Source organism: Poecilia reticulata, chromosome 21 (genome assembly GCF_904066995.2).
Source record: "Poecilia reticulata chromosome 21, P_reticulata-male-v2, whole genome shotgun sequence".
Lineage (NCBI taxonomy): Eukaryota > Metazoa > Chordata > Actinopteri > Cyprinodontiformes > Poeciliidae > Poecilia > Poecilia reticulata.
In genome coordinates, this window is record NC_088850.1 from 20,134,336 (window position 1) to 20,154,248 (window position 19,913).

The 19,913-nt window shown below is 40.0% G+C and overlaps 1 protein-coding gene across 3 annotated transcripts in view; it reads right to left on the reverse strand.

Annotated features, from left to right (window-relative positions):
- The window catches only part of flrt2 (fibronectin leucine rich transmembrane protein 2), a 62,757-nt gene that overhangs the window by 13,995 nt on the left and 28,849 nt on the right, over nt 1–19,913 (reverse strand). The gene's annotated exons all lie outside the window — the stretch shown is intronic.

A 19,913-nucleotide genomic window follows, 5' to 3' on the forward strand; every position in this document is an offset into this window, starting at 1 on the left:
AGTTTCATTTCTTTTAGTTTTATTAGTGATCAGAATCGATTAAAATCTTTAATCGGTCTTTAATTTATCACGATTAATCACATTTTAATCAAACTATTTAACAAACAAAATTAACATTTAAAATTGTTTTTGCTGCCAAATTATTGAACAAATAGAGAGATGAGCTCAATGACAAAGATATTCTTTAAAAAAAAAATCTGTTAAGGTTATTCAGCCATTAGATTGGGTGTTATATCTATTCAGCTTTCTAGTGTTTCCCTCATCAGCCATGTAACCCCTTTGGGTAACACTTTATTTGAAGGGGGGTGAATAAGACTGACATAACACCTATCATGAACATGAATAAGTCTTCATGAATATTTATGACTTGTCATAAAGCGTCATTCGATAAATTATGATACTTTTAATACAAAGTTGACATTATTCAAAATGTTATGTCAGTAATGATTTCTTGACATTAACCAAGAAATCATTACTGTTTAAACTTAACCTTTAATAACAAAGTTACCTAATTTTTAAAGTGCAATCAGTAATGATTTCTTGGTTAATGTCAAGTTGTCATAACATTTTCAATAATGTCAACTTTGTATTAAAAGTGTCATAATTTACCGAATGACGCTTTATGACAACAACAGTCATAAATATTCATGAAGGCTTATTCATGTTTATAACAGGTGTTATGTCATGTTTATGACAGTGTTATGTCAGTCTTATTCACCCCCCTTCAAATACCCTTCTTGGAAAAAAAAAACTTCTTTAGAAATGTGGACGCTAACATTAGCAGTGGGTACATCTGTGCTGCTGCAGCCTCGGTGATGGGCCACAACAATAATCTTTTCCAGCATCATTGGATCATTTATTGAAGCAAAAATGAACACAGAGTGTTTCAAAGTAGCACCAATTCATAATTACAACCTGCAAATTGGACTTAAGCCACTGCTGTGGTTAAAAGGCCTGGTTTAAGAAAGCAGCTCGGAGTGATAAGACTCCCAACTTAAATCTATTGCAATTGCTAGCTAGAGGATGCTCCAATAGAATTAGCATTACAAACCAAGGTCAAAGTATTTCCCTGAGTTTTATGGGAAATGGATGTCATCTAATAGCGTGTGTGCAAATAGCTCCAACTTTCAATGTTCCTTGACTGTGGCAGCCATGTTGGATTTACAGTCATGGTTCATGGACTTCCATCTACTTTTCTCCTTTTTCTCTCTCATCCACTCAAAATAATGTTTAAAAAAAACAAATGGGGAAATAAATTATGAAAGTTTTACATTTTTTCCCCCCAACTAAGATAAACCCAGAGGTGGAGTTGAGGTCGTAACGTTTGACCCTAATCAAACATGTTTGAACATCTTTAACGTTGAAATGAGTACATGATGTGCTCTGCTGGGCTTTGCATCTAGAAATGAAACAAAAATAACCACTGATTGAGTCCGCATTCGTCTCGGTCATTACTTCAATTGTTCCCAGCACCAGTCAAACACCAGGAAGTGATTACAGCCTCAACGCTGATGACAGTCGTCCGGTGAATTGTTTGTTGGAACAGTCTATGTTCTCTTATGCAACCAGGGTCACTTTGAACTGTGACAAGCCGATAACTCCATGCCTTATCTAGCCGATAACCTCTTCTTCACCTGTCCAAATCCTGAGATGTCCCGTGTGTCTGTTGCACTCTTTATCTCCTCTACTCCTCCATTCCACGCTCTGGTTCTACTCATACAGAGAATGCAGTGGAAAAGCAACCAAAATTAACCTGTAACCTATAAAAGGTACGTTTTTAGCTGCTAAAAACATACAGGGCTGCGGCCGCAGATGCTAATGTTTTAGGAAGCCAATGGAAAAACATTAAACTATAAGTTACACCCCGGCTCTGTTTGGAACACCCAGGGGATTTACTACTATCGAGTCTTAATCTTATAATTTATGGATCAGAGTGCCAAATATTTACTGGTAGTTAACATAGCTTAAAAACTTAATGGTGCCAACATGACTATGTTCAAAATATTAGCATTTTTCATCACACTGGGCAGTGCCTGAATGGATTTGACTCTCTGTAGTGTTATCTGTTGCTGTAGAGAATAACTTTATAAATGTTAGATTTTTCTGAGATTGTGCCTCTTCATGCTGTTCTTTCGAGATGTGTATTTCCACGGCTATCTTGAAATGCAAATATTTCTTTTTAAAATAAAAAAACAGTAAGGTACTCAGATTAAGTATAGTTTATAAACAGTTGTTTAAGTAATTTAGATTTTTTAATGAGTGATTAGAGCAGCACAAAGTAAGAGAGAGTAAAGAGAGTAAATCTGTAAAGTCATGGCTTCAGCTGCTAGTTGAGTATTTAACACTGTCAACACAGAGAACAGAAGCTAAAACAGTATCCCCCATATTAGCTAGGCTTACACGCTTTTCAGCATTTATTAACCAACTTACCTCTAAAGTACAATATACCGACTCTTAATCCAAGTTGAACGTAAACCTGAAAACTGAACGATGAAAGTATATATACTTTATCTGTTTTAGGCTACGGAGAAACGATTCAGTCGTGCAGCACGGTAGTTTATGGCCATTATGCAATTTCAGGCATCAAATTTCAGAGGTACATCAGCTTAAGCCATTTCATCTTATTGCAGTTTCTGTTTAATTTATATCCACTGAGGCAGAAAAGAAATGAAATACAAATGAAAGCCATAAGACGAGCAGATTCAAAGGCCCCAGTTTTACTTAAAAAAAAAAAAAAAATTAAATCTGTCATGTTCCTTGTTTTCCCCCCGTCTGGCGGTCGAGGTCAGAAAGGCACACGGGAGTCACAGGATCCACACGGGTCAGCAGGTGCACATTTTCCCTTTCATCTGTGCCTCCAGTTCCCGAGCGGTATTAATGTTTGACTTCTAGTGACCCGTTTCAACATATATAAATCAAACACCAGACTGCCAGCAAATAACAAGGCTCCCGTTTAAACCGCCGTCTGTCATTTCGCGCACGCGCCACGACGGCCCGACTCGTCAGCTCCGTCACGAGACAATTCGGTTGTTCCAAACGTCCCCTCCCTTCATGTCCAATTTCGTCTGCCTTGTCCCTGGGACGGACGGCTGTTGCGAAGCCCCAGTCCACAACGTTTAATTCCTTCATAAATCAAGCTTCTCTGCACGGCATGCATTATTGATTGAGTGAATTTAGAGGAAACGGCCTATTTTTATTTTCCCTTTGATGGACGTGCTTCGCGGCGGTGCACTTCTTCATTCCCGGCCGCTGCTGCATTATGGAATGTCTCTTTCAAGCAGGCAAATGAGAATAAAAATTACAGCTACCTGAGGGGCCCTGTGAGGACAAACACACCGGCGCCATTATACGGCCCGTTAATTTAATTGTGTTTATTGTTGCCAAGCAAAATAGCTGAGCGGCATTTACGTGTGAAAGGCTGGAATAGTATTAGCGCTTTAGGTTAAAAAAAAAAAAGAAAAGAAAAGAAAAATCACAAACCCAAGTGTATTATTCTGCTGATGAAGTGTCTGTTTGGTGCATTCTTTTAAGCTCTGATGACTGCATGCTGTGCACTGCATTGCAAAAGTACCCAATCAAGTTCTTAATATTTTGTGATATTACACTCAAATTTCCACAGTTTTCTAAATTTTTGGTATTTCATGCATGTATACTGTGAAAATTGTGGCATGCATTTTTACTATATAGAGCATACAATATGAAGTTACAGTAGGTTTATTTGGGAACAACATAGAGCTACTGACCAGGGGACATATGGAAACTACCATTTATCAGTTTATAGGGCTGATATATTAATTTGCTGTAATTTCCATTAGCAAAATATTTTTTCTGCACCTACAGGACACCCAATGTGGCTCTAGCTCAGGGGCCCAAATCCTTGTAGATCCTGATTAAGCTCCTTGCATTAATTATTCCTGAGCAGCTTTCCTGTTGACAAAAATAGCCCCCACAGCATAATGCTGCTATCACCATGCTAGAGCATGACGGTGGTGAGTGCAGGATGTATAGTAGAGGTGGAACGATCCAAAATATCAATAATAGACAACAAATTGTTATAAATACTGGATCCCTGCTAGCGTGGAAAGGTTGATTCTTTAGTTTCAGATTCCCTCTTCTAATTGTTTTTATTTTTGCATTGAAGTTTCTCAACTCTACCTCAACAATTTTGTTTTGATTTCAAATAATATTTTGCACTTCATTTAGGAAAAATTCACATAATTCATGTCATGTTATTAGAATATTTTATTTATCCCTATAAACTTGGCCCGTATTTAGTCCTAGGTTGGAACAAAATTATTCACAGGAAAACAACCACAAATACACCTAGAGGTCAGAAGTTTGTCATATCAAACTCAAAAAGCATAGATATTAGTATCGGTATTGACGATATGGTATTGGATATCTTGGCATTGGTATCGGATCAATGCCAAGATATGCGTAAAATAGTGTATTGCATGTTTGTTTGGGTTTTTTTTACATGTTTTCCAAAGAGTTACGTTTCGCACAATCAGTGGTTGTCAAGTCAACACATCCTTCCAGCTGAGCTGAATCCTCCACAGGTGGAATTTAGCGAGTCATTTGATGACCTGTGGATTTTATTTAATAGAGAAATAGCAGATAGGCAGGTACATTTTTAAGTTGCATTTTCTTTTCATTTGTCTTATTCTACATTTATTCTACTCCATAAAAAGAAAGTACATTGGAATCTGTGTTTTTTTTTAACATGACAAAATGTAGGTATATTCGATCCCTTTGCAGGGCATTTTTTCTATCCACATTCCAGAAAGACAGAGTAAAATGGTAAAACATCCATGTGCACCCTTTCTTCAATCTCAAAGTGGAAATTCCCCCTGCCTTGCCCTGTGTTTTGGTGTGGCATATTTACTCGGCACGCATGTGTGGCGTGATAAAACTACAGATACCCATGACCCCAGAGAACTTCAAAGCCTGCTCCGTCCATCTGCTCCTGCTCAGGCCCCAGACTCTAACGGAGAGTAGATATGGGCTTTAAAAAACAAAACGACAAAAAAAAAAACAAAAAAAAAAAACGATCCACTTAGATATGCAGATACGTTTCTCCCCCTGGTTGTATCCACTCTGGTCCCTGAAGACATCATTAGCTTATCACATTCCTCCCTCCTGCATGAATGTACATCTGGACACTGAGAGGCACTTCAAAGGTGCCAACAGCATGAGTGTTTAAAAACCCCCTTCCCCTCGGCAAGTCTTGGCGAGACCCTTCTCAGGAGCCCGAGTGTGGGAAACCACAGTATCACGGCGAGCGGTGATGTAATCGGGCCCCGTCGCTCGAGATTCGCCAGGCTTTGAGGAAAAATATGCTGATTATGTTTAGAGTGGGCGATCAATGCATTCATTAATTTCCAAGGCGGTGTAATTACGTCTGCCCCTGTCGATTATCAATCTACATACGGCTCACGCCGCAGCGGGGCTCTAAGGAGAGCCGACCAGATGAGTCAGTCAACAACACGCCGAGTGTTTTGCTCATGGAGCTCGGCGGCTTTTTACCCAGCTGTACAGGCAATGTTACAAATAAAGCTGCAGCTCAGTTTTCCTTCAAATTAAGTGTTTGTGTCTGTTCATTTTAAACATCAGGATTTCATTTGAGGCAGAAATGAACGCTATTGATTACGTTTGCTCAGGAATGTGGCACATGAAGGATTAACGCTGTTTCCATGTATTTATATGTTGGTCAGAAGTTCATCATCTGCTCTGAGTTCAATTCCTTATAAATGTGAAGAGCTCAGCTTTCCATCTGACTTTTATTGAATTTACTATAACATTGATAATTTTATTTTTTTGTTGGTGTTTAAGGAGATTGGGTTGTTTGCTTTCCTTTCATATAGTGTAATAGCAACTGGTTGACCACTGGACCAGTTTCTAAAGATCAAAGAGGAAATACAGAAACTAAAACAGGATGTGATGTAATTTAGATGAGAAAACTCATCTTCTGACATGAACAGTTAAACTATATTCCATCCACACCTTCTTTAAATGTTCAAATGTATCAGGGCTACAGATGAAAACTATACTTACACTTTCTAACAAAACAATGACGACGTTCAACATATTTTAACTGGGATTTGTTAAAGTGCAGCACTAAGCAGGGCATCATTTGCTCTTTCACAACAAAGGAGATTAATTCACTTATGACATATTTCCCATGTTACAAGTGAAATAATGTACTAGTAGAATTAGTGCTGCTTCATCAATACTAAAGAATTGTTTGCTTGAAACAAGCCCTTGAATCTTAATCAAAAGTAGCTTGTAATGCAATTTTGGCTTATTTCAAGTGTACCAAGATATTTTTACTAGAAAAAGACTTGACAAGAGTTTGTGTTTTTGTAGTGTTTGTCCATTTAGGTGATTATATTGTCAATATGTTGAGACCAGGACATTTGAATCAATAAAGGACAATTGTGGGGGGAAAATAAAACATGTTAGAAGCTGCAAAAGACATACTTTTACGTTAGAACGGCCCAGTCAAAGTCTAGACCTAAACCCATGTGAGAATCAATGGCAAGACTTGAGATATTGATATCCACAGATGTTTTCCATCCAGTCTGACTGAGGCTGGTTGAAAACCTCGCCACTTTTGATTCAAAACCTAGTTGATTTTTTAATGCGTACGCTTTATTAGAAATTGCTTTGGATTTATTTCAGGAACATGGAAACAGGGAGGAATAGGTTTAAAGGGAAACAAAGAGAAAGAAGCATAGAGAGAACATAAGTCAACACTCAACTAGTCTGTGTCTAGACCTGCAGAGAGACAGGAAAAAAATGGAGCTCTACTAATTTTGAAATGAAGGATGATTACAGATACATGCTCCAATTACAGATTTTTTTTTCTTTTTGTAAAATAAATAATTAAAACACTATCAAAGCGGCAATGCAATTTATTAAAGTGTGTGGTTTGTAACAAGAAAAAAAAAAGTAAAAGTATTCAGAGGACATAAATAATTTTGAAAGACTGCACAGCAAAATGTCATATGCGATATGACACATGGCGAGAAGATTTATCAGCAGGGCATACAGTAGCTTTAATAAAAAAAAAAAGTCTAAAATTGATGGGGATGCTGTCAAAAGGCCTGGCAGCACTCAATCAGGCCCATTTCATATGTGGCGGTGCATGCAGTAAGTAAGATCTCGGATGTGAATTTATCAAGGTGCGAACGCGCGTTCCTCGCTGAATGCTGCCCTGTGCTGATGCCAGGCTGTAAAATCACCGACTTGACAACAAGCAAGTCCCTGTAGTTCTGCTGAGAGAGGGATGGGAAGCAGGATGGCAGGAGGTGGGAGGGGCCGCGCAGAGACGGAGGGTAAACTGGGAGGGTGGAGAGGTAAAGAAAGAAAGAAAAGAAAAAAAAATCACTCCAACAGAACTGCCATGTCATCCTTGTCCTCCTACTGTTTAGTATATCAGATTGCTGCCATGTAATATCATACTTTCAACTGAAATGTTATACTGATGTGTTTGTAGTCAAAGTAATACAAAGGAAGCTGTTCCATTTAAGGTTTTCAGGTTGTTGTTTTTTCCAAAGTAAAGATTATTTTCAGCTGTTCTCCTGACTGTTTCACCATTTAAAAGCCCTTTATAATTTCATTTTTAAACCTGCATTGCAAAACGTCAATAACAAACTTTAAGTCAATAATTTTTTTAATTTTGATGAAAAAGTATTTGTTCCATTGGCAGATTATTTCACTAATAAGACATTTTCCCATGTCATAAGAGAAATAATCTGTCAATAGGATTAGTACTTTTTTATCACTATAACTTATGACGATATGGTTCTGGACTTGTTGGTTTTTGTCTTATTTCAAGTTTACTATGATATTTACATTAGAAACTAAACCAAAAATACTTGGTAAGAGTTTATGTTTCTGCAGTGTGTCGCAGTAACCAATTCATCAATTAATCTTAAGATAAATTAAAATTAAAACTTTTAAATTTTGTTTGGACTTCATAATCTGTTTTATTTATAGCTCCGGTTGAATTTAGTTTATATTTCCATTTTATTCATTGTTTTTGGTTTATTTTGTCTTTGGTTATTTAAATTTCTTCCAGTTCCTGTGTGACTTGTTCTTTACAAAATTAAACTTTATCAACCTTTGAGAGCGCAAACTTGCATTATTCTGCAATTATCAATGGATTTACTTGAAAATGGTCTCAAAACAACATTTTTGTTGTTTATCATAATAGTTTCTGCAACAATTTATCGTCCGGCAAAGTTTATCATGACATGCCCAGTTAGGAATTAGGAAGACTGCACATATTAAGACAGTTTCCATGGTGAGTATTAATGCATTTGTCGTGGTAAGCATTTTCTGATGGCTTCTGAAGTATTAGCAGATTTTAGCTTCTCGCTAGCAGCTGTCAATAACGTACTGCGCAAAACGACAACAAAAATCCAATTTGTTTAAAATGTTCCATACTAAAATATCCCCGAGTCATGAGAAAAGCAGCAAAACAAGCCATTTGTGTGTGGAAATTTTGGAAAAATGTGCAGGAACTCTGACGCAGGTGTTAGCATTTTGAGTCTTAATAGCTTCACAGAGCCACATTCCAAGCTTTCAAGATTGCTAAAAAATGACCATGTTGGCAAATCTGTGCTAAACCTCAAGCTGAGCTCAGCAGCTCAAACAATAATAATGGCCTTCATTAGAGTGAATTATAACACTTACTTATTCAAAGTCCATTGTACTGTCGTAGTGTATGAGTTGAGGAAGCAGAGGGGGGAGGGAAACCAGAGAACAATGCACATCGTGATGGATAGTTCAAAGGAGAACAAAGTTCCTTGAGACACTGATCTTGTATCACATCGTCTCTTAATCTTTCTGCGCATGACGTTCGGCAGCAAGGCCGGTCAGACGGATCAGCACTTGTTAAAAACAGCCTTGTCCTTCTACCAGCCATAAAAGGAGCAACGGGAAAAAAAACAACTTTGAAGAGCTCAGCACAGAAGAGATGCAGTGGAGAAGAAAAATAGACAGATGCCAGGAAGGAGCGGGTCCCGGGGTCAGGAGAAAGATGGGCCTGATCCCACCTCCAATCCCTGCAGCTTTTCTTTTGTTTGAAGTCACATCTGGGCCAAATTTCCCCCGTTTCTGACTCGAGCAGAGAGGAAGTCTTCTGGGTGGGTGCAAGGAGGACGCGGCCCGCCGTGGCCTGCCGGGCTAAACTGTGCGAAACTCTGTAGCCGCCATGAGTCACGGCAGAAGGGACAGAAGCCGGGGGCGGGGGGATCAGACACGTAGTCAGGGTTCATCACGGGGATCCAACGGTGAGGACAAGAATGTGTCAGATAAGTCATTCAGTGACACACAGGAGCAAAGACATGTTTAGACACTGAAGACAGATAAGCAAGGAAAGAACCGGGGGCTGGAGGGAACTAATCGCTACATTACCACATCACCTCAAACGCAGGTCAGCACTGACTCAACATACAGTGGAAAAGAGAAGGAGAAAATACTCGGTGAACTTCTCACCTCAATTAAATTTTGCTCACAGCTTTGTGCTTTTACAATGAAAACGAAAATGCCACATAATATGAAATTAAAGAACTCTTTCATGGAGTATTCCCTTAATTCTTTTTGCAAATTTTGGTATAATTTATTGGGATTTTGTGATAGACCCACCCAAAGCAGTGGATGTAAGTGAAGCGGGAGGAAAAAGATACGTGTTTTACAACTGGAAAACCGTCTGCCGTAGAGCCAAAGCGTCATTGGTTGTGGGTCTTATCGAGCGTCGCCGTTGACTTCCTATGAAATTCTGCTCGATTCAAATTTTGCTTCACACACTCTGGGATTTCTTCCATTTACTTGGATTCTACTGGTTGAATTTCTACTGGGTCAATCAGTGAACAGGAGAAGATGTGATTAGAATTGTAGTCTGACTTGACTTTTAGTGACGGCAGTGGAGGAAGTGAACGAAGCTGCTCAGTCCAAATATTGAATTACCATATTTTCCGCACTATAAGGCGCACCTAAAAACCTTCAATTTCCTCAAAAGCTGACAGTGCGCCTTATAATCCGGTGCGCCTTATATATAGACCAATATTGAGCCACAACAGGTCTAGCAACTACGGTAAGCAGCCGCCCACTTCATTTTCGCCCGTAGAAGAAGTAGTGCACGGTGCATGCTGGGATAGTTGTCAGAACGCTGGTTTGTTAATAAAGTTTGACTGACCTATCTACCTACCTCGTCTGCAGGTCATTTAGCACCACGTTCTCCACAAACATGCTGTGTGCGAACAGAGAAGGGTGACCATCGTCCGGTCACGCCCCGGCCCAGTAGCGGAAGGCTCTCCTCGCCGACCGGAGTTGGACTGTTTTGTTGACTTTCTTTATGTCAACAAAGTGGCTTTAGATATTCATCCGGGGTGCTTCGACTAGGGTTACCAAGGGACCAGCCTCTATATATTTAAAGCCTGGGGCGGCGGGGGAAGAGAGACAAAGACTGCGGCGGCAGCGTGTCGGTTGGTCTGTGTTACCCAGAAAGCAGTTGGGTGCAATATCGCAACATCAACACCGTGAGTGAAACAATGACTGGGGCAGCCTACTATATAAAGCACTCGGGGACCACTTCTTTATTATTACACATCCACATTTGTAGAGTACGGAACAAATCGCGTGTCTACCTTAACTGTAGCGTCTGTTCTATGCGCCTTATAATCCGGTGCGCCTTACAGTGCGGAAAATACAGTAACTTTAACAGCCGCCTCGTTCAGATTGGCACATCTCTCTTCACAGCAGAGGACGGTTGTTTACAGCTCAGGTAATTTCTGGTAAGCTTCATAATGTCAAACTGGCGCATTACATACATTGCGGACAAACGTTTGTGACTGGGTAAAATTTAAACCCTCAGAGTCCACGTCTCCAGGCAGCCATCGCTTCTCAACAGCCGAATGTCCAGACCGTTTTGACGAACAGGGGGCTGGTTTTTACCAGGCTCTGACTTATCTGGAGTAAGGACTTTCTTCCACATATTTTCTGTCCATAACCTGACAAGCGATACTTCTAACCACTTTGGGTGTTTTTGCCTCCTGAACGGTTTCAAAACTCTAGATTTGTTCAACCCTCCTTCATATGTCTGAAATGACTGGATTTTATTTATGAGCAGCAGAGTAAAGAGGCCTCAATACAAATGCAAACCAATTTTTCTAGATTTTTATTTATACGTTTTACTTCTGTTTTTTTTTTGTTTTGTTTTTGTTTTTATGAGAAGAGACAGCTGCAGGGAGAGCAGTTTCATGTTTTCTGTGAATTTCGAGATATACTTTAGAATTCTGGTTGCAAATCATTGACATGGAATTGGGAAGCAGAGCGGTCTGACGCAGGTTATTGATTCAATTATGAAAGAGGGAAATAAGAAGCTATGGAAGCACGGTGACCTGTCACCTGCGTCTCTGCTGGCTATCTTTAGCTCAGTTGTTGCCGTAGTTTCACCAGAGCAGACCCAGATTCATTTGGAACCGGCAACATTCTGTCCAGAGAAATAATATCCCCTGTTCTCCCTCTGCTTGACCTCATGCTGTCGTCCATAGAGGACGGAGCAAAAAAAAAAAAAGAAAACAAAAAGTAGACATTTTAAGAATTCATGCACTATAAAAGTTATATGCTTCTTTGTTTCCAACCAATTTTCTTTTATGCTGCTAATGTGAGTTCAGTAATTCTATTACAGAGGAGGATAAAAACAGGGACTGGATTTATTAAGAAACCAATTATTATTTTTGTTAAATTTGGAAAAGTAATCAGTAGATTACTGCAAATGTAGGTTGCATATTACTAACAGAATTAAAGCATTTACAAAAAAACCTAATCTGATATATAGTGGGTCAATGAGGAAACATGACTTTATGGTAGTACATTACATCCAACAATCTCGACTTTTATGATTGAATAGCTTTTTGTGTAGAAATGAATAATTATATTTTTGAACATTATGTTATTCAAAATAAATAAATGGTTCAGTCAGTCAGTCTAATGCAATCCAATTATTTTCTTCAAATATGGGGATTGTAGACAAGCTTTTGTGGATTATATTTTATTATGTTTATTCAAATTCAAGTACATACAAATACATTAGAGCATAATAGAAAAGTTAATTTATTTCAAAGCAAAACTCATATTGAATGGTTTCATCAGATAGTGTTATTCCTCAATAAATAAACCTTTATTTTAACCTATATTTATTTAAATGTACCTGCAAATATGTATGATTTAGCAAAAAGTTTTCAACCACAAGAATGTTTATACAGTGATAATTTAGAAAATTACCTCAACTCATATTTGTTCTTCTGGAGCTTTTTTCTACTAGAGATTTTCTCCTTCCACTAAACTTTCCATTAATATGTAGCCATCTTCATTAGAAATTACATTTTGTAGCTTCTTTATATCAGTGTTAAATTATTTTGAGACCCAATTTAAAAAACAAAAATTGTCTTTTTGGAACATTCTGCTAAAAATCTATTTCCATCCACTAAACTTCCAAATAATATGTAGTAGGCTTCATTAGAAGTTACATTTTGCGGCTTCCTTTCATTTTTGACACTGGTATATATAAATTGTTTGAGACCCAAATTAGCAAATCACTTCACCACACATTCGTCTACCAAACCTTTTCCTGCCACTAAACTTTCCATTAATATGTAGCCATTAGAAATTACATTTTGTGATGTCTTCTTTTTTTTGCCACTGGTAATTTTTAAAATGATTGAGACACTCACCTTTGGGTTTTTTATTATATATAATCTAAATTAAAAGAACAAAACAGATTGTGTCTTAAATCATCTGCATAAATGTAATTTGTTTGCGTTGAACCAATATAACAGTACACATCCTTTTATAAAGCAATCAAACTATTGAAATATACCTTTAGTGTTAAGTGCATGTAACTTTATAATTAGAGGCATTAATCGTGTTAAACCAGCAGCCTGTATGTAGAACAAGGACCCGTGATGTGAAGCCCGGTGCGTTTAAATAAAGCTCAGCACAGCGGCGGCGTTCTGCTCCGTCTCAGCACCACCTTGATTTGATCGGGTCCTTGCAGCTGTTTAAAAGCTCCGCCTGCGCTTGAATGACAATCTGTGTTTATCTTTGGCTTTCCTCTCCAACTAATTAACTAAACCCCGGAACACCAAAACACACAGTCCCTCCAGAACCTTCCCCCTCTGCTCTGACAGCTGACGTATTGTTGCGCCGTTTTTAAATTAGTGCCGAGTGGAAGATGTCTCACAACAATTTACACTCGTGTGGCCTGAGACACTTATTAATTGCTATGTTTTAATTAAAGGAGAAATTACTCTATCTTAAGCATATAGTGGAGTGTAACTGTCAACTTTGGGTCTTTATGTGTGAATTACAGGAGGATGATTGAGAGAACCCGCTGGTTTTCTTAAGGTTTTTTTACCTGGATTTTTATTTCATTTTTATTAATTTACGACGGCAGGTTTTGGGTTATCAAATCGGATGTGCGGGCACTCTGGAGATGAGGCTGTTCACTCCCGCTTCCACTTCTTCAGTTTCAGATGAAGCACTCTGCCAATCTCTATCCCTCCCGGAGACGTTTAATTGCCTCTGAAGAAGAGAGAGACGTTTTCAGGCTCGCCGTGCTTCCAGAAGCAGTCATTGTTTTGGCCCCCATTATCTATTCTTTTTCTTTTTTTTGTCATTCCCCCTTCAGCATTTGAATTGCTCTCACAGCGCATGAGGTGGGAATTTGGATAAATCCAGATTACATCAGCAGGCAGGTGAACCAGCTCAGAGAAATAAAATAAAAAATAAAAAAAACACACAACTAAAAATATAATTATGCTGTCAGACGCTGCTAAGCTGCAGCCTTTAATCCCTCGCCACGCAGATACCGCCGCTTGTCTTCTCCCATCACCAGTCGAAATCCAATATTCTTATCCCCGGCCTTAATATGCGTTTCTTTCCTCTGGTTAATTCATCATCATCATACTTTTTCATGTTATTTATTCTGGTAACAATCACAGTATTGGCCTTGGCACGCTCGAGCGTAATTTAATGCGCTGTGATATTAAAGTCTGGCAAGTGTTCATTTGCTTTCATTTCGGGAATATTGCTCTCAAGTCGAGGCGAAACTCCCCTCCGACAGACTTCTTTCTCTCTGTCTGTCTCCCTCATATGCTCGTGGCGTTCCTGCCATCGTTTCCCCTCAAACTAAATGCCCCGGACAGCGTAACAAAATATTGCGCTGATATCATGGAGGGTTTTTTTTCTTGCGGAGGCCTCTTCCCCTTTAAGACAATCTGCGATTCCATCTGGTCGCTGTGGGTTTTTCGCCTCCCGTCCTCATCAGCTCCCTTCCACTCGATGACCAGTTTGAATAATTTTCTGAAACTTCCTGAGGGCATCCTTCGAAGTGAATGGGAGCTTCCACCCCACGTCCCTGGCAGGACGCTTCAGAGACGTCCAGAGAACAAGTCACTTAACCCAGCCTTCGTGTCCCCATGAGGTACGATGGCCGAGAGGAGGAAGAAGAAGAAGAGCTTGAAGCGGGCAATCAGTTCAGACGGATTGCTTTTCATGGCTCCTTCCTTCTCTCTCAGGTGGCAGCGGGCCCATCTCTGGCGCCTGCCACCATGCCCACGTTAATTGGAGCATGCCACTGTAAATGAATCGCATGTGGCTAATACCTTTATTACTACTACTACTATGAAGTAGTGGTTTCTTAGTTTATGACATTGAAAGAACACATTTCTATTAATTTTAACCAAGATTTTATGACAACATTGAATTTGAATTGAAATGGTACATGAGTGTTGAATTGCTACAAAATGAAAATCCGAAAATTCTCTTTAGTGAGTCTTTAGTGAATTTACCAGATTCACTAAAGGAATGAAGGTTTGGTTCATTGGAATGAAGGTAGTTCTTCTTTGCAAAATAGCTCAACGTTCGGAAGGATGGAGAGCGTCTCTTTGGTCAAACTTGTACGTCTTAATCTCATTGTAGCTTGAGCTGTGTTTTTAGCATTGTTGCTAATCTGGCTGTTGCCTTCCTATGGGATTCTGCTCGTTACTCATCTCCCTTCAGTTCTCCGTCTGGGATTTCTCCTATTGAGTTAAATTTCTCCGGAAGAATTTCAGACGTACCAATTGGCGAACAGAAGGAAGATTTATGAATGATGTCGATTGGTTTAGAACTGAGGTCTGTACATAGGGTTTTCATTTAGCAATGCCAGCGGAGAAAGCAAACAAAGCCAGTAAGTCAGTGTTGAGCAATTGAAGTTGAAGTCAGAGCAAGAAGAATGTTTGAGACGTTTTATTGCTGTCAAAGATGTTATTCAGCTTGGTGTTTCTTTCTTTTCGCAGGTTGTTTACAGCCCTCATAATTTCCGCCAAACTTTGTGAAAGCCAAACAGTAACGCTTTGGTAAAATTAGATCCTATAATTTAAAACTGCAACTGAGTTCATGATTCCAGCAAGCAATCATTTCCCAATCGTCAATGGTCCAGATACTCTGTACGAAGCAAACGAGGGGCTGGTTTTTACCAGGCTTTGTTATCCTTTTATTGGACGGTCAACTCTTTTGCAGCCTCTGTTAGTATTCTAAAAGTATTTTGTAGACACCTATAAGCTTCGTCCAAATGTTAAAAAGGTTAAGATTTAGCAAAATAATTCCAAAGACAAACCAGATAAACACCTGAAGGTCATTAGTTTGATGTTATATCAAACATAAACAATAAGTTTCGGTATTGGTATTAATATTGTTGATACTGGTCATGCATTCACTTGGTATCGGATCAATACCAAAATATTCAGTATCACACACAGTATCAATACTTTTGCTAGGCACTGTATGAACATTACTGATTTATATGTTTTTTTCACAACTCTCTCCCTGTTGACTTTTTTTTTCCTTTTAAGAAAAAAAAAAGGTGAAGGGGTAAAAAAGGAGGAAGAGTAAAGATAACTGAGGTCAGGTGCTCATTGGCTGGAGTTCACTGTAAAATTCATGACTTTCCATTTTGGCTTTTTCCATTTGTCTCGTACCGCGGTCCACTCTTTGCTCTTAACCTGGCACAAAGCAGATTAATTGCTCTGTCGTACGAAAGGTAGGAACGGGCCTGCGCACCTGTCCGCCGTGCCACCACGCATTAAGATGAATGCGTCCCAGCGCTGGTCTTTATTAGTTATTTATAAGGACCCACTGCCCAGAATAACAGCACTAACAAGAAAGGGACAGGCTGAACGCGGGAGCCAGCGGCGGTTTCTGGCAACGCTCACAGGGAAGTAATAGGAAAGTGTTGACCAAAGTGACATTAACCACGGTGCCCCGCCAGACGGCTCAATTGGGTTGTCATGTCAACGCGGCATGCTTGTCACATAAACATCAGGTTTGAACAAAAGCTCTGTGAAGAGGATTTGCTTATTTTAATGGCTGCAAACGGATTGAAGACATTTGAATTTGTTGGTTTTGGCACCGTTTTGAGTGTTCGTTGTTTCTTTTTTTTTGGTGAAGTAAAATAACAGAGTAATTTTCTGAGAGACTCCGTAATTTTCACCACAAGGAAAATTTACATATACAGTAATTGACCTCAAGGAAAAGAAAAAACAAACTATAGAAATACTTTGGGTTTTCTTTACAACCAGCAGCTTAAGGTCAACTGAACGTAGACACTAGATAAGTATTTCTGTAATTCTGCTTAATTTCATTTTGCTATACCGTTGTCAGCTCTTCTACGGAGCTCTCCAGGTGCCAGGTGTTGAAATGAAAACAAGAACTCTGTTATTCTAGTTTATTTCATGCAGATGAGCTAGCGGCCGTTTTTATGTGCGAAAACAAGCTGTACATCTTTTAGTTGTAGAAAAACCATCAAACTAGGTTCTTCATAAAATCATAAAAACTGCAAACAGCCTTAAGGGTCATCTTCATGAAACTGTTACATGGTAACAGTGTCTTTAGTCAGATGCTTCTACAGAACCGCTGTAATACAGACTGCTACAGGAGCTACAGCCGTCAGCATCTACAGCAACTTAATAACAAAAATTTAATATGAGTCACAACATTCATTTTACCTCTGGGATTAATAAAGAATACTTAATTCTTTTAACTGAAGGGGCAAATATACTAAAATACTAGAACCAAGAAATCTAAGAGAAACTTTGCTAAAATAGTTGACTCTGCATTCAGAAGTCATTGAAATCAAATTATGGTTAACATCTTTTCACCTTCATGTAGTTTAGCACAATACAGATACAATTTTTGATTTTATTTCTAGAATGTAGATTGCAACATAAAACCTTCTGTCGGTCTGGGTTTGGTCAGCGGGCCTTTAGTTTGATACACGTTATTTATTGAAAAACTAACTTCAGAACTTTAATTGGAATAAGCCATTCCTAACACGAAAGATGGTGTTGGCAGCATCATGGTGTGGGAATGCTCTTATTAAGCAGCTGATGGGCGTCGATGGGAAGGTGAATGCGAGTATATGTAGAATGTGGGCAAGCCCAGTCAAAATGTAGACAAATCCAGTGAAGAATCTGTAGCAATGCTGGGAAATTGTGGTATTTACCTAAAAATTGTGCAAAAAAATTTATAATCTTGAGATCTCCAAAGCTAGCAGAGACATACTGTAACTTTTTCCCAGAGGTTTGAAGGTTTGAAGGCTTAGGCAATGTGCTGCAGCCTTTCAGGAAGATCTTGCTAGACGAAAGGCACTCTACCAAAGTTTGAAGAAAACCATTAGCGGAGAGGAAACGCGGCATTCGCAGCGCTTGTGGGGTTGGTTTGCTCTTGTCAAATTTGATCTTCCAGCAGGCCGGCATTGCGGGAGTTTACTGCCTGCGAGCTAATATTTAGCAGCGACTCGAGATGTCTGATAGCTAATGAGAGGACAGGCTTTCACAAAGCCACAGCGCCCCATTGATCCCCCCTTCTTATCATCAGCCTCATCAGGGTGCATTCACTAACTTGGCAGGGACCCTGATTGCATGGTTAGAAATTCAAGTGGTGGATGTATCAGGTTTGATATGAATATTATGCGGTTTGCCCACAGGGACAATTCCATTTGTAGAGCCTTACCTCCCCACTCTGGAACCTTTTTGCATTTGTCACTTTGCATTTGCTTTAAGGAGCGAAGCTTTTAAGCACTCCCAGTAACATAAAGCATGCTCTGCTGGTGACATGGCTGTGATCTCTATGAAAGCCATCTGGAATATAAAAGTTCTCGGCTTGCGTTTTAAAAGCATGTTTTGTGCTTTTTTTTTTTTTTTAATTTGTTGGTCTGATGCGGGTGTGGTAGGGTGTGTGTGGGGGGGGGAAGCGAGTAAATCAGTTCATGCACACGCTCAAAATGCTTTGAGGACGACGATGACGACGCGTTAAATTTAGACGCAGCGAGAGTTAAACACTTGTCTGTCATCGCGGCAGTGCGCGTCCCCAGACGCCCCCTCGCATTTCCCCATCTGTGTATAAAAACAGATGTGGGCGACGCTGTTCTTTGAGTGCGTTTTAATCTTCGGACCCCCCCCACACACACACACACACATTAAAAAGAGTCTGTTTTTTATTAAATACCGCGTCAATGTACGTAATCGGCCATTAAACGGCGCGTTTCGGGCTCCCGGCACGAGCCGTCAGCATGTGTTCGCCAACCCACCACCGCGATTGGCGGCGTGGCCTCGGCGCGCACGAACCAGGGTGGACTCCTGCTGTCGAGGGATTTGTGTACACAGGCTGTAGAGAGGGTCTGCGAAAACATTAACGCGAAACGGAGCGTGAACGCGCGCCGCACGGCTGGGATTTGCAGGTGCCTCGTTTCCTGCACACTGTAGGTCTTTGTTCTGCCACGACCTCGGTCCAGACGCTCCCGTCTGGCGACGAGGTGTGGCCCGCGAAGGCCGACTGGATGAGTTGGCGATTCTGAAAGTGATAGAAACGGCCTTGGCATTTGTCGGCATCTCCTGGGTGCCTGCAAAGTGGGAAACAATAGCTGATGCACGGCCAAGACTCCGGAAAAAACACGACGGAGGGAATGGCAAAATCCCCCCCGTTGTTATTTAAAACTGCTAAAAGCTAGCAGGTATTTCTCATGACTATCTGCTTTCCTCCTGGGTGTCTGGTATCTGCGGGAAAGTTGCAGAAGGTAGTGCTAAAGGTAGGCAGCATGCAAGGGCTGCACGTGGAATCGTTTTAGACCGACCTATGTGAGAGGGATGTGAGGAGAAACATCGCTCAATGTCCTCTTCAATGTATCTCTTGGAGAGAGTGTTAGCACATGTTTGGTTCCCTGGCTGCCCTGCCCCACAAGTGTGTGTGTTGGTGTGCGTGTGTATGTGTCTGTAACCGGCCTTGCAGCAAAGCAACTGCCACGTTACGGTGGGGGGTTGAGTAGAAATACACCCCTGAGACTTGAGTCCTGGCTCAGGTCCAGCTCTTCTGATATGTTAACAAGAAGAACTTGTTCTTATCAATGGGCTGCTTTATTCCCATTCCACACACATACACACACACACACATGCACACGTATCAACAAAAATGCTAACATCAAAAATTCCAGTGCTCTTGCTCGCATCTACACACAGCAAAACACACACCCAGACAGAGGAGAGAGTCAACCAGCCTCTGAAATAAACACAAATGCACAAAAGTCATGCTGGACCTCATGTCGTCTGTAGAGACACACCGACACACTTTCAGTGGCCAATTCAAGATTCTCAATTATTTTACAGCTCTGGCTTGTCAACACTGATTGTTTTGTCGAGTCCAATTTCCATCAGTAACAACAGAATAATTCTGCTTAAATTGAACAACTTGTTTTTAGTAAAGTTAATAAGTCCAGAGTTATGGAAGTGACTCTGCCTCGCTGAAAAGCATCAAATGTTGATAATCTTCAAGATTATGGGATAGTTGGTTCTGTACAGATGGCCTAC